The sequence below is a fragment of the Geotrypetes seraphini genome, chromosome 3 (genome assembly GCF_902459505.1).
Source record: "Geotrypetes seraphini chromosome 3, aGeoSer1.1, whole genome shotgun sequence".
NCBI classification, from domain to species: Eukaryota; Metazoa; Chordata; class Amphibia; order Gymnophiona; family Dermophiidae; genus Geotrypetes; species Geotrypetes seraphini.
In genome coordinates, this window is record NC_047086.1 from 53,803,478 (window position 1) to 53,820,034 (window position 16,557).

Sequence of the window (16,557 nt, forward strand, 5' to 3'; positions counted from 1 at the left end):
ATCAATGGGATGTGGCGCTGCCGGGGTACAAGCTCTACAGGAGGGACAGGACCCACAAGAAGGAGGGAGGCATAGCACTATATATAAAGGACTCTATCCACTCGGTCGGGATGGATATGGCAACGAAGGCAGAGGGGCTGGAATCGCTATGGGTCAAATTGCCGGGAAACAAGGTGCAGGCATAAAACTGGGGCTGTACTATCGCCCACCTGGTACGCCAGAAGGAGTCAGACACGACTTGGAAGCGGAACTGAGACAGGAATGCAGGACTGGAAGTGTAACAGTGATGGGGGACTTCAACTATCCGGGAATAGACTGGAGTACGGGTCACTCCAACTGCACTAGGGAAACAGGATTTGTAGAAGCTGTGAGGGACTGCTTCATGGAGCAACTAGTCAAAGAACCGACGCGAGGGGGTGCTACTCTTGACCTCATCCTAAACGGATTAGGGGGGCCTGCAAGAGGGGTAGAAGTGGGAGGACCACTAGGCAACAGTGATCACAACGCGATCAGATTCACATTAGAAAGGGGGACACCCATAGTAAGGAGGACCGCAACAACTGCGCTCAACTTCAAGAAAGGGAAACTATGTTGCTATGAGGGAAATGGTGGGGAGGAAGCTCAGAAACATCTTTAGGATGGAGACCTGTGGGAAGCGCCTGGACCCTATTCAGGGACCTGCAGGAAGCACAAAGAATGTACATCCCAGTTTCAGGAAAGGCTGCAAGAACAAGCGATCAAAGGACCCGGTTTGGATGTCAACTGAAGTAAAGAGGGCAATAAATGACAAAAAAGTATCCTTCCGGAGATGGAAAAAAGGACCCAATGGAGGAAAATCACCAGGCGCACAGGAAATGCCAAAAGGAATGCCACCGAGAGGTTAGAAAGCGAAAGGGGAATACGAAGAGGGGCTGGCCAGGGAGGCGAAAAACTTCAAGGCATTCTTCAGTTACGTAAAGGGGAAGCGACCAGCGAGAGAGGAGGTGGGGCCGTTGGACGATGGGGATTAGGAAGGGAGTGATTAAGGAGGATAAAGAGGTAGCTGAGAGGTTGAACACGTTCTTCTCGTCGGTTTTCACGAGCGAAGACACATCTAATATACCGGACTCAGAGGAGCTCATGAGTGGGGAACAGGCCGAAAAATTGGAGCACATAGAGGTAAGTAAGGAGGATGTCCTCAAACAGATAGACAGGTTAAAATGCGGTAAATCACCGGGCCCGGACGGGATCCACCCAAGGGTTTCTGAAGGAACTAAGACAAGAAATAGCGGGCACAATCCAGCATGTTTGCAACCTATCCTTGAAAACTGGTGAGGTACCAGAGGACTGGAAATTGGCGAATGTCACACTATCTTCAAGAAGGGATCGAGGGGTGACCCCGGGAACTACAGGCCGGTGAGCCTGACTTCAATTATAGGGAAGATGGTGGAAGCTATGATCAAGGACGGCATTTTGCGAGTACATCGAGAGGAATGGCCTACTGAGAAACAAGCCAGCACGGATTCTCTAAGGGAAGGTCGTGCCTAATGAACCTTCTGTACTTCTTTGAGGGAATAAGCAATCGGGTGGACAATGGGGAACCCATAGACATCATTTACCTCGATTTTCAAAAGGCTTTCGACAAGGTGCCACATGAAAGGCTGCTTAGGAAGCTGTGGAACCACGGGGTGGGAGGGGATGTGCACAGATGGATCGAGCACTGGTTGTCGGGTAGACTGCAGAGGGTCGGAATAAAGGGACAATACTCTGACTGGCGGGGAGTCACGAGCAGTGTGCTACAGGGATCGGTGCTGGGGCCATTACTCTTCAACATATTTATCAATGACCTGGAAAAGGAGGCAAAGTGCGAGGTTATAAAATTTGCAGACGATACCAAACTGTGCGGCAGAGTTAGGTCCAGGGAGGAGTGTGAGGACCTGCAAAGGGACATGGACAAGCTGGAAGACTGGGCAAACAAATGGCAAATGCGCTTTAACGTGAAAAAATGCAAGGTCATGCATATAGGGAAAAAGAACCCGTTGTTCAACTATAAATTGGGGGGGGCATTGTTGGGAGACAGCAGTCTTGAGAGAGACTTGGGTGTGCTGGTGGATCATCACTGAAGCCATCTGCACAGTGCGCAGCAGCCTTGAAAAAAGCCAACAGGATGCTGGGCATCATAAAGAGGGGCATAACAACCAGGACGCGGGAAGTCATCATGCCATTGTATCGAGCGATGGTGCATCCACATCTGGAATACTGCGTTCAGTATTGGTCGCCACACCTCAAGAAGGACATGGCGGTACTTGAGAGAGTCCAAAGGAGTGCAACGAAACTGGTAAAAGGGCTGGAACACTGCCCATACGCCGAGAGGTTGGATAGGCTGGGGCTCTTCTCTCTGGAAAAAAGGAGGCTCAGGGGAGATATGATAAAGACCTTCAAGATCATGAGGGGCAAAGAGAGGGTGGATAGGGACAGATTCTTCAGACTGAAGGGGACAACAAGTACGAGGGGGCATTCGGAGAAACTGAAGGGAGATAGGTTCAAAACAAATGCAAGGAAGTTTTTTTTCACCCAAAGGGTCGTGGACACTTGGAATGCGCTACCGGAGGAAGTGATCAGGCAGAGTACGGTACAGGGATTCAAACAGGGATTGGACGGATTCCTGAGGGATAAAGGGATCATGGGATACTGAGGGAGAAGCTGGAATGTAACACAAGTATAGAAAGCTAACCAGGTAATAAGTATAGAAACCCAACCAGGTCGTGCATGTGCAAGACCGGAGGGTTAGGACTTCGATGGGAAGATAGGACTTCAATGAGAAACCAAGGTGGCAAGGGAGCCCCTTCTGGTGATTCAGACAGGTCGTGACCTGTTTGGGCCGCCGCGGGAGCGGACTGCCGGGCAGGATGGACCTATGGTCTGACCCGGCGGAGGCACTGCTTATGTTCTTATGTTCTTATGTTCCTAGACAGAACTTATATGTTGTGATTTAGGCGATCTAAAAACAATTATAAGTGCCCAGAAGGTATCCAAAGTGACCAGATAACAACTGCAAGGATAAAGTACAGACCCCCACACACTCCCCCAGTGATCACTGACCCCCCTCCCCACCACCATAAAAATTGGAATAAAAAAGTACATACCTGTCTCCAGAGCATCAGCACCTAGCACAGGAAAGCCTAGTAGACCTGCACAGAGGTGTCTTATGTAGTATGGGGGGTAGGCTAGTGAACCATAGAGAAGAGGACCAAGGCCCATAAGCCACTCTAACCACTGCATTCATGGTGAAACATGTGCACCCACCAAAACCCCCCAAACTCTACAGTACTGCCATATAGGTGCCACCTGCAGCCATAAGGGCTATTGTGGTGGTAGACAGGTGGGTATAGTAGGTTTTGGGGTGTTTGGGGGGCTCACAATGACCTATGTTGTGGTGAGATGTTTATGTGGCACCCTTTTTGTGAAATTCACAGCAGTGCCGTGTAAGGTGCCTCACTACTGTGTTGCCATGTCTGAGCGTCCAATCCATCACTTTGTGGTCCCTCCCACGTCCAAAAGGGCTTTTTCTAGGCGTATTAGCCTTGGACAATTCTTTTGACTAGAATGGGAGCATAAAGATAGACAACTTAGCATTCTGGATGATCAAATGACTGAACGTAGAAGTAGACAATTCTCGAAAAAAAAAAAAAAATTTGGACGTATTGTTCGAGAATGGACTTTGGACGTTTCTGACTTTGGGCGACTAGCAACTTAAACTCAAAACAGACTTAGACGGGTTTTTTTTATTATACCGCTCTAAATGTATAGCCCTTGAAGAAGACTAGGTTGTTTAACTTGTTATACCAAACTTTTCAAACCACCTCCTTTATATCCACTATAATAAAACCCTTAGCGCACATGCGCACTTCAATCTTCGTGTGCCGTGCTCTGTGCTTCCATGCCACTCATGCGCAGTGCCTGCCTCAGCTGATTTCCTGCCCGATCTCCGATGCCGGATGACTTTCTGCCTTCTGCCTACACTGCCACTGCCGGGACACCTCTTCTTCTCATCCCCGGACCAGCAGGGGCAGCAGCCACAGTTTCATCAAGCGGGGCATTTGCTAGGCCGGCCCACTTCAATAATGTGAGGCGGGCCAGCCTAGCAAAAGCCCCGAGGCTGCCCGGGCTAGCAGATGCTGGACAGGGGGAACAGGGAAGGGAGAAGGGATACTACTAGACAGGGGAGAGGTAAAAGGGAAAAGGGCTACTGCTGGACAGGGGGAGCAGGGAAGGGGTGCTGCTGGACGGGGGGAGGTAAAAGTAAGGGAAAAGGGCTACTGCTGGACAGGGAGAGCAGGGAAGGGGAGCTGCTGGACAAGGGGAGGTAAAAGGAAGGGAGAAAGGCTACTGCTGGACAAGGGGAGCAGAGAAGGGGTGCTGCTGGACAGGGGGGGAGAGAAACAGAAAGAAAGAAAGACAGACAGGGGGCCAGGGAAAGAGACAGAAAGAAAAAAAAGGGGGCAGGGAGAGAGAAAGAAAGACAGACATACAGAAAGAAATGCCTAAGTCTACACATCTATTCTAGCACCCGTTAATAATACAGGGGCATGGTTACTAACGCATGTTTGCTTGTCATCTTCTTCATTAAATAGCTATGAGCAGGGTGTGTGCACATGAGTCGTTACTGCACATTAACTGTTAATGTGGCAGATAATGTGATGCTGGTGGCATTAACCATCTGTCATTAAACATAGTAAATGACAGTAGATAAAGACCTGAATGGTCCATCCAGTCTGCCCATTAGTTATACTCATTAAAAATACATAATTAAATTAACATTCTCTTTTCTTTGATATTTCTGTGCCATAGACTGTAAAGTCCACCAGGTACTTACTGTCCTAGGTTCTAACTGTTAGAGTTGCCATCCAAGCTCACTCCAGCCTATCCAACCATTCCACTGTTTGCAGGATACTTACCGTAAAGTCTGGCCAGTAACGTCCTCATGTTCCAAGTTAGTGGAGTTCCCATTGATGCCCTCTCCAGCCCATTCTACACCAGATCATCATATATAGGACATAGAATGTGGAAGTCTGTCCAGTACCAGCCTTAGTGCTTTAATTTGTACCTTTCATTTTCTAATTAGAGATCCTCTGTGTTTATCCCATGCTTTTTTCAATTCTGTCACCGTTTTCTTCTCCACCACTTCTCTTGGGAGGGCATTCCAGACATCCAATACCCTCTCTGTGAAAAAGAATTTCCTAACATTACTCTTAAGTCTTCCTCCCTGCAACCTCAATTTATGCCCTCTAGTTTGTTCCATTTTCATTTCTCTGGAAAAGATTTCAAGTATTTAAACATATGTTTCATATCTCCCCTGTCCCTCCTCTCCTCCAGAGTATACATATTTAGGTCTTCTAGTCTCTTCTCGTACTTCTTTTGTTTCAAAACCCTTATCATTTTCATTGCCTTCCTCTGGATCACTTCAAGTCTTTTTATATCCTTTGCCAGATACGGCCTCCAAAGCTGAACACAATATTCCAAGTGTGGCCTCTCCAATGATCAATATAGGAACATCAACAATTCTCTTCTTCTGCCGGTTACTCCTCTTACTATACAGCCTAGCATCCTTCTGGTTTCAGACACCACCTTCACTGTTTAGGTGCCTTTAGATCCTCAGACACAATCACCCCAAGATCCCTCCCTCTGCCTGTGCTTATCAGCTTCTCACCTTCCAGCACATATGGTTCCCTTGGATTTCTACCCCCAAATGCATCATTCTGCATGTCTTCACATTGAATTGTAGTTGCCAGACGTTAGACCATTCTATTAACTTTTGCTGATCCTTTTTTTATGTTTTCCACTCTGTTACAAATCTTAGTATCATCTGCAAAAAGGCTAACCTTACCTTCTAATCCTTTAGCAATGTCGCTCACAAACATATTGAACAGAATCAGTCCCAGCACCGATCCTTGAGGCACTCCACTACTCACATTTCCCTCCAAGCAAATTCCATTAACCACCACTCTCTGGCATCTGTCCATCAACCAGTTTCTAATCCACTTTGGGTCCTAATTTCAACCCAGGGAGTTTATTTAAGAGCCTCCTATAAATGAACCATATCAAACGCTTTTACTGAAACCTAAGTAAATTACATCTAACGCACGTCCTTGATCCATTTCTCTGGTCACCCAGTCAAAGAATTCAAGCAGATTCGTTTGGCATGATTTACCTTTAGTAAACCCATGTTACCCCAGATCTTGTAATCCATTAGATTCTAAGAATTTCACTATTTTTTCCTTCAGCAACATTTCCATCATTTTTCCAACAGCCAAAGTGAGGCTTACTGGCCTGTAGTTTCCCGCTTCATCTCTGTGACCACTTTTGTGAACAGGGACCACATCTGTTCTTCTCCAGTCCTGCGGAACCTCTCCCGTCTTTAAAGATTTATTGAGCAAATCTTTAAAAGGACCTTCCAGAAGCTCTTGGAGCTCTCTCAATATCCTGGGATGGATCCCGTTCAGTCCCATAGCTTTGTCCACCTTCAATTTTTCAAGTTGTTCATAAACACTTTCTTCTTTGAATGGTGCGGTATCCACTCCATTCTTAGGTGTAACTTTGCTAGTCAACCATGGTCCTTCTCCAAGTTTTTCTTCCATGAACATTGAAGTATTTGTTTAGCACATTTGCTTTTTCCTCATCACGCTCCACATAATGGTTCATACCTTCTTTCAGTCTCATAATTCTATTTTTTTGTCTTCCTCCTTTCACTAAAATACCTAATAAAAATATTGTCTCTCTTTTTTTATATTTATAACCATTTACTCTTCCATTTGTGCTTTCGCTAGACATCTCTCTCTTGGCTTCTTTCAGTTTCATTGATATTTCTTTCTGTACTCCTCTTCTTGAGTTTTTTTTATATTTCACGAACACCAACTCATTTGCCTATTTTTTCTGCCACTACGTTGGAGAACCACATCAGTTTCCTTTTTCTCTTATTTTTATTTTCCTCACATAAAGGTCAGTAGCTCTTTCTATTGCACCTTTCAACTTGGACTACTGTTTCTACACTTCTCTTATGTGCTCCCATCCAATCAGCTCTTTCTTCAGGTACTCCCCCATGCTTTTACAGTCCGCGCGTTTAAAATCCAGGACTTTGAGTTTTGTGTGGCCATCCTCCACTTTGACTGTTATATCAAACCAAACCATATGATGACTGCTACTTCTTAGGTGGGCCCCCACTCGGACATTAGTGGGCACCAGATCCAGTATCGCTTCTCTTCTCTTTTCAAAACAATCCCTATCACTTCTTCCTTTCCCCAGGCCCCCTGCATTTCAGTCGCTTGGATATCTGTCTTTACATAGAGAGCTACTACTCCACCTTTTCGACCATCTCTGTCCTTCCTAAAAAGATTATAGCCCGGTATGTTTGCGTCCCATCCATGGGAATCATTGAACCATGTCTCTGTGATAGCAACAATATCCAAGTCTGCCTCTAACATCGGGGCTTGCAGATCCTGATTTTTGTTGTCTAGACTGTGAGCATTTGTGGTCAATGCTTTCTAGTTATTATTCTGTAGCAATCTCATTTTTCTCATAGTTATTAATTTCATCTCATTTGCTGTTGCATTGCTAGGAAGTGAATTGCTAATATTGTTGTTTTCATTGCTATCTTTATTACCATCATATCTTGTCTTTTGCTGGGGGGTGGTCAACAAAAGTAACCTGTGTTATTCTATACAACAAAAGTACCCGCCATACATATGCCCCCCCCTCCCCTCCCCCCCCACACACACACCTTCTAGTTTAAACGCTTAGAAACATAAGTTTACTCAAACAAAATTTTGTCCGTGTAGGCAAATGCTGGAAATACTAACTACTAATACTTATCAAATGAGCTTATAATCTAGTTGACACAAGCAAACTGGTTAAAAAGGTGTGCTAACCTCTAGTAGTAAACACAAATTTTGCAGTTATTGTGTATTAAAATTTGACCATTAACCATCAGTAACTGCAAAACCTTAAGAACATAAGAATTGCTATACTGGGACAGACCGAAGGTCCATCAAGCCCAGTATCCTGTTTCCAGCAGTGGCCCTCCCAGGTCCTAAGTACCTAGTTAGATCCCAAGTAGTAAAACAGATTTTATGCTGCTTATTCTAGGAATAAGCAGGGGATTTCCCCAAACCATCTGAATAATGGCCTATGGACTTTTCTTTTAGGAAATGATCCAAACCTTTTTTAAACCCTGCTAAGCTTACTGATTTCATCACATTCTCCGGCAAAAAAATTTGAGTTTAATTACATATTGAGCGAAGAAATATTTTCTCCGCTTTGTTTTAAATCTATTACTTAGTGGCTTCATCGCATGCCCCCCCTAGTCCTAGTATTTTTGGAAAGAGTAAACAAGCAATTCACATCTACCCTTTCCACTCCACTCAGTATTTATAGACCTCTATCATATCATATCACTCTCCAAGCTGAAGAGCCCCAGCTGCTTTAGCCTTTCCTCATAGGGAAGTTGTTCCATCCCTTTTATTTTTGTCGCCCTTTTCTGTACCTTTTCTATTTCCACTATATCTTTTTTGAGATACAATGACTAGAATTGCACACAGTATTTGAGGTGCGGATGTACCATAGAGCGATACAAGGGCAATAAAATCATACCACCATTTAGTAATTAGACCTCTTAGTATTAGCTATTTTGGATTAAAGGGGATGCACATTTCTTAGTTGCATAACTTGTTTCTTCTCTTTAACCCCCCCCCCTTATAAACCTGTTTAAGCGGCTGCTGCTGCAGTAATCACTCCGATGTCCATAGGGAATTAATGGATGTCCGAATATTTGCTATGTGGAGGTCACTAGCACGGCTTTGCAAAAAGAAGTCCTTTGCTTGGTAGAGCTCTTCATTATTTGAATGCATCAATGCCAGGCCGCATGAGCTCCTAAGCTCTACAGCACCTTGATTTACAGATATTCATAGCAACTTTCATTTACTGAATTTAAAAAAATCAATCAGATAAAAACCTGTGGGCATATCATGATTTATTTTTTTTTGTAATTACTTTTGTAATTTTTTTGTAATGATGTTAATTGCATATCTTTCTTATTACTGCTTTAATAGTCTTAAAAGGCACCTACACCGCCACTTCTAAGAAACAACCACGAGGGAAATATTTTCTCAGCTGAGGATGCCAGAGAAAGAACTGATCAAATAAACTGCACCTTATTCAACTAACTTTAATTTGACAATCATCCACCAATATCCAATAGCAAAACTGTTCCCCTTATTTTTGAAACAGAAATATAAGATTGAATTGACAATCTTATATTTCTGTTTCAAAAATAAGGGGAACAGTTTTGTTATTGGAGAGAAAGAACTGAGCCAAGGCCCTTAATAAAATCTTTAAAAAAAAAAAAAATTAAAAAAACTCACAGCAGCCCCAGACAAGCAGTGAAAAGTCTCATATTTATATCAAAAGGAAAAACCAAGGTGCTCTCAAGACAAGAGCTCACGTACAGCAACATCTCTGGTTAACCTTCCTCTCGGCTTGATCAAATATAACAGAAACTGCAAAGAATCTATTTTTCCCCAGGACTAGGCAACTGTTAGAAACTGTGCCACAACTGAAAAACCCTCTAGCCCTGTTTATTACTGTCGCTATCCTTTTGTAAACTTCTGGAGAACTTTCTTGTGCAGCTAGCTTCAATTCTTATACTATTCAAAAATTATTCCCTTGCTGCATTTTTTGCTGTAATATTTCCAAGATGTTTTTGTGAAAATGTTGGCTAATGGCTGCAGCGTCTGCCCAGCTTCTCCACTAGATGACACCCTAGAGCTTCGTCTACTGTAAAACACCTTTGTGGCTTTGTACGTGTGAGGTGCAGAAACCTGGTGGGATATCGTGCCAGTGGGTAGAAAAGGGCTTTATGTTTCCAGGAGTCAATCAACGACTTCATAAAACTCAGAAGATGCAGCACCACTGTGGATTGATCATGTCATTCTAAAACGAGTGTCTAGTAAATGGAAAGGTTATTACACCCTCGGGCAATCATGCTTCTAACTCTGCCTGCCTCTGCTGGATAAAATAAAGCCAGACCACCTCTGCTTCTCCTATCTTAGAGTATTTATACTGCTGTCAGTATGATAAGCTGGAAATCTCTGGCACTTTTGCACCATGTATTCAACATGTGGGAGAGGTTTCCAGTGCTCCTGAGGACTTACCTCATATACCTCAACTGCCTATATATCGAGCAGATTGCATTAAAAGCCCCTGAAAAGTGTGTGGTATTTCTGCACCAAGTAATTGCTATGATTGTTTGATGCTATTTTTTTAATCCTTCACTGATGACGTAACCAACTCTCACCTGTCCTCTCCATTCTCTGGCCCAGATTAACAGATAAATACTGCAGTCAGAATATACTTGCGTGGTCTGGGGTTAGATGTCACTAATGTTCAGATCTTTCATGTAATCACAATACCTGCTCTAGATGTCTATAGGAAACAGGGAAATAAACTTTTTTTAAAAAAATAATTCATATTCTGCATATCCTACAATTCTATGTGGATTAAAAATGATGTAACTTTTCCCTTCTTTCCTGCCTAGTCATGTTACTCCTTGACCTTAAATGTATTGTATTGACTGTTCCTTAAAATTTTTATACTGTTTTAAATTGTCTGTATTATGTCTAATCTGTCAAAATTATATGTGAAACCACTATCTGTGGCTTTTAGAGTGTACATCGCCTAGATATTTCGATAGGCGATTCATAAAATGCTAATAAACTTGAAACTTGATTACATATTATTCAGCATTTTTCCCTATCAGTCTTGGTGGGCTCCCACTCTATCTAATGTACCTGGAGCAATGGGGATTAAATGACTTGCACAGGGTCACATGGAGCAGTGTGGGATTTGAACCCACAACCGCAGGGTGCTGGGGCTGTAGCTCTAACCACTGCACCACACACTCCCACTACTGGAACCAAAAGAAATATGGTCATTATTCAGACATTGGAATGCATGTGCTTAAGATGATATAGCTACTGAGTGTCCTCTGATTTGTATACACTTCCCTCTCCGTATTCGCAGGGGTTAGAGGTAGAGCCGGCCTGCGAATATGGAAAAACCGCTAATAACATTTGGGCCGGTTCTGCCCTTATTCCCCACTTTCCTCTTCTATTTTTAACCCTCCCTTAAGCCTTACCATAAGAACATAAGAAATGCCTCCGCTGGGTCAGACCTGAGGTCCATCGTGCCCAGCAGTCCGCTCACGCGGCGGCCCAACAGGTCCAGGACCTGTGCAGTAATCCTCCATCTATACCCCTCTATCCCCTTTTCCAGCAGGAAATTGCCCAATCCTTTCTTGAACCCCAGTACCGTACTCACGCTCCTGCCCCGTGCAGATCGCTCACAGGAAATGGCTTGAGAGACTACGGTAGCTCAAGGCAGCCATTTCCTGTGAGCGATCTGCACAGGGCAGGAGCGTGGGAAGATCGCTCCTGCCTGAAAACCCGCTAGACCACCAGGTAAGGCTTAAGGGGGGGCTTACAGGGCTGAAAAATGGAAAAAAAAATTTCTGGTCAAAAATTGCGAATAACCGAAACCGTAGATATGGAATTCGTGAATACAGAGGGGGAAGTATATACAGTATGTTAACAAGGATGTGTCTTTTCATATTAAACTAGGGCTGTCCCAACCATTAGTCAAGACTAGGCAGTAAACTAAGGCAGCAGTTTCTTTGGGGGAAGCACAGAGCAGCTGCATTCAAAGCATAATAGTAGATGCTGAGAGCCAGACAAACTCAAACAACCAGAACCTACTTTAACCTGCATATTTTTATATCTTAATGTGACAATCGTGATTTTTGAGGGCTGCCTTGTAGGAGTGTGTGGTGCAGTGGTTACAGCTGCAGCCTTGGCACCCTGAGGTTATGGGTTTGAATACTGCACTGCTCCTTTTGACCCTGCACAAGTCACCCGGGGCTCCTTTTACGAAGGCACGTTAGGGCCTTAACTCGCGGAATAGCATGCGCGCTAGCTGCTACCGCCTCCTCTTGAGCAGGTGGTAGTTTTTCGGCTAGCCCGTGCTATAGCACGCGCTAATCCAGTGCGTGTGCTAAAAACGCTAGCGTACCTTCGTAAAAGGAGCCCTTAATCCCCATTGCCCAAGGTACATTAGATAGAGTAGGAGCCCACTGGGACAGTTATGGAAAAATGCTTGAGTACCTGAATAATTTTTAATCCACACAGAATTGTAGGATATGCAGCATATAAATTATTTAAAAAAAAAAAAAAAAAAAAATTGGGGTGGGGGAGGGGTGGCAAGGGTCTTGAGGAAAGAGGCTAGAGGCCTGAAAGTTTGAGAGGGGGGGGGGGGGCAGTGTAAGGCTGAAGGGCACCCTGCACTTCTGCAACAAACATATGGCGTTATACATTTTTTTGTGACTGCAGAGCACAAAGAGAAACTGGGATATTGGACCTTGCAGATGTTTTGAAATGGGCTTTGCATGCAATCTGTAGATTTCTCCTGGGGCTGAGCAAAAGACAAAGGCATATTTGCTGACATGTCCATCCAGTTGTTTACCATAGCAGTTTACACATCAGCAAGTAAGCTGGACTAGTCACTTTCAGCGCTCTGCAAGCCAGGATTCATGCATTGGTAGAGCCCTGCAGGAAAACTAATAGCATTTCGCCACAGCCTGAGCTGCTGCCAACTGGGTATTTACTTGGTAGAATAATGGCCTATGGACTGGACTGGGAAAGAGAAGTGAGAGAAGGCTGCTCTTAGGATCCTAATATTACTTTCTGATTTTAGTTTAGTGATTCTATGATGGAGTGGACAATCCTACTTTTGGAAGGGATTTAAATTCAGTTCAGGAAGAAACCTAGAACGTGGGCGTACAGGGAAAAATACCCTATGCATACACAAAGCTCATTCTGCCACCACTGCGGTGATAACGGAGTAGGGTCCGAGAAACAGGTGGATCAGGACTCCGTCCTGCACATAGAATTCAAGCAGTTTAGAGAGAGGCTTACCTAGCCACGATTGGTCCTATTTGGAAAGGGAGATGTTTGGAACCTTGGCAGCTCTGCTTGGATGTCAGACAAGAGAGAGTCAAAGCCTGATCTCGGGCCCTCGGGAAATGAAAATAAGAAAAATATTCTGTATAGCAGTGGTTCCCAAACCTGTCCTGGGGGATCCCCAGCCAGTCAGGTTTTCAGGGTATCCACAATGAATATTCATGAAAGACATTAGCATGCAGTAAAGGCAACGTAAGCAATCTCTCTCATGAATATTCATTCTGGATATTCTAAAATCCTGACTGGCTAGGGAGCCCCCAGGACAGGTTTGGGAACCACTGCTGTATAGCTGTAGAGTTCATGAGAGATCCCGGATCTCAAAGAATTGGTTAAATGATGTAATCTAATAATTTTAATAGTAACTTCATTGAGGGTTGAAATTGGCCAGCAGGAATTTTTAGTCAATTTAAAACCGTTGACACAGAGCCCATTATAATTATTTGGGTAAGTGACATCCCTGTGCCTATAGAATGATTTAGTTAACTCATTGATTGAGTTTTAAGTACACAGCCAGAAGTCAAATCAGGCTAGTTTTTCCAATAACTCAGAGACACAACCACAAGTAGGCCTGGACCCATCTAATTTTGGCTCAGGCTTACCTAACAGTGGTGCACCATTGGTGTAGCTGGCAGAGATCAACAAGCACAAGTTCCATCAGATGAAAACATCTTCAGCCCACTTAACCCCTTGAAGTGTCAAAATATCAGGGCATTGATACGACGAGTGAGGTGATTAAATATGCGGGCGATACAAAGTTATTCAGAGTAGTGAAGACACAGGGGAATTGCGAAGATCTGCAACGTGACATAATCAGGCTTGAGGAATGGGCATCAACATGGCAGATGAGGTTTAACGTGGATAAGTGTAAAGTGATGCATGTAGGTAACAAAAATCTCATGCACAAATACAGGATGTCTGGGGCAGTACTTAGAGAGACCTCCCAGGAAAGAGACTTGGGAGTTATGATCGAAAAGTCGATGAAGCCGTCCAAGCAATGTGCGGCGGTGGCAAAAAGGGCGAACAGAATGCTAGGAATGATAAAGAAGGGGATCACGAACAGATCGGAGAAGGTTATCATGCCGCTGTATCGGGCCTCACCTGGAGTACTGCGTCCAGCACTAGTCGCCGTACATGAAGAAGGACATGATGCTACTTGAAAGGGTCCAGAGAAGGGCGAGTAAGATGGTTAAGGGGCTGGAGGAGTTGCCGTATAGTGAAAGATTAGAGAAACTGGGCCTTTTCTCCCTCAAACAGAGGAGATTGACAGGGGACATGATCGAAACATTCAAGGTACTGAAGGGAATAGATTTAGTAGATAAGGACAGGTTTTTCACCCTCTCCAAGGTAGGGAGAACGAGAGGGCACTCTCTAAAATTGAAAGGGGATAGATTCCGTACGAATGTTAGAAAGTTCTTCTTCACTCAGAGAGTGGTAGAAAACTGGAACGCTCTTCCAGAGTCTGTCGTAGGGGAAAACACTCTCCAGGGATTCAAGACAAAGTTAGACAAGTTCCTGCTGAATCAGAACGTACGCAGGTAGGGCTAGTCTCAGTTAGGGCTCTGGTCTTTGTCCTAAGGGCTGCCGCGTGAGCGGACTGCTGGACACGATGGACCACTGGTCTGACCCAACAGCGGCAATTCTTATGTTCTTATGCTCAGTTCTCGCATAGGGCTCAGGACGTTTTCTGCTGGTAGAGCATGGGGATCCCCCCTCCCCCAGCTAATGTATTCAGGTTTTAAGCTTGATAGGTGGGTAGGGGGAGCAGAGGTGGTGGGAAGCAGAGAGGAAATGCATCTTGCCATCCCTTCCTATCCATTGGCTATGCCACTGACCTTTAAACTGCTATATTTGAGCATTTCATTTGGTGCCTTGTTGTTGGAATAAGCTCTTCTAGGCTTTCAAGTAAGAACTGTTATCTGGAGACATTTCTTGATTTCCTGTGTTGTTATAGGAGTACCTTAATGGTGCTTGATGATCTTTGAATACACTCTCCACAAAGATTCATTTTACTTGTTTTTTGTTGGATGTGATATTTTTATAGAGGTCCAGGAAGTACTCATTCTAGATTGTCCCAAAAGAAATTGTTATCTATGGCCTCTTCAGCTTCAAATAGCTTTTTATTCATGTATTCAGTGTAGTTATATATATATATTTTTTTTTTACAGAAACCAGATTGTGAAGTCTTTATCACATGCTGCTGTTCTAAAAATTAATAATTAATGCATGATATCCCATTGGCGTAACTCATTGTTGTTGAATTTAAATAAGATTTTGTACATAGCAAACTACATATGAACATCTACAGCTTGCACAGGCCAAAATCTGTGAAAAGAAAAGCTGAGAAGGAAGCTCCAGCTAGGTACAAATTGCCTGGATGTGATATGTAAACTACTTCAGAAGTACTGCGGAAAATATATCAAGAACCTAATAAATATAAAAATGCAAGAACACACTGCCCACTCCACCCAAAAAAAAAAAAAAGTATATCCAAATTGGTTTACAAAAAGTATTACATAATTAAAACATCCACATAGGTCCAATAGAAGAAAAAACTGCATAACCGCCTAGAAGTCATTTGACTATGGCGATATAGAAGAATAAAGTTATTATTATTATTATTAAATAGAAATTCACCTCTCATGCCCTCTCAGTTGTGCAAGGATGCCAGCTGAAAAAAGCTATGTCCTCATGCAGTACAAATCAAAATAGTCCAGGCCTTTACATTAGAAATCTAGATAATCAAACATTTACAATCTCTCTCCCCTCCTTCATAAACCCAGTCAATTCAATTTTCTACCTCCCCTCCATCACATCCTCAGTCAATTCAATTATTCAGGCCTGAAAGATTCGCTGAAACAGCCATCTTTTCAGAAGTTTATGAAACTTCATCAAATCACAGGCTAATCTCATTTTCCCAGGAAGCTGATTCCAAAACACTGGAGCCTGACATCAAAGACTGATTTTCAAGTCCTTTTACTTTTAACTAACATCCCTGAAGGAACCTCCAGCAAAGCTTCTTCTTGAGATCTCTAAGGCCTCAAGGGCACATAAGACCTTTCAGAAGAATTGCTTTTCTCACTGGCAATTAATGTCACTGGCTCAATTACCATGCAATTCTTGAGTTTCCAGAACCACTGAGCAGCTGGCTCATTTTTCCCATTTGCTTCTTCTAGAAATGTTTTTTTTTTCTTTTCTCTCCCAAGAGATTCTATTCTCGGAAACCTGTTCCCTGTCTGGTATTTTGCTCCTGAGACTTTACAAGTGGAATAGCATAAGCAGGTATAGAATGAGGAGCCTTCATCAACACATGGTTTAGATCAGTGGTTCCCAACCCTGTCCTGGAGGGCCCCCAGCCAGTCGGGCTTTCAAGATATCCCTAATGAATATGCACGAGAGAGATTTGCATACCTGTCACTTCCATTATATGCAAATCTCTCTCGTGCATATTCATTAGGGAAATCTTGAAAACCCAACTGGCTGGTGGGGGGCGGTCCCCCAGGACAGGGTTGGGAAC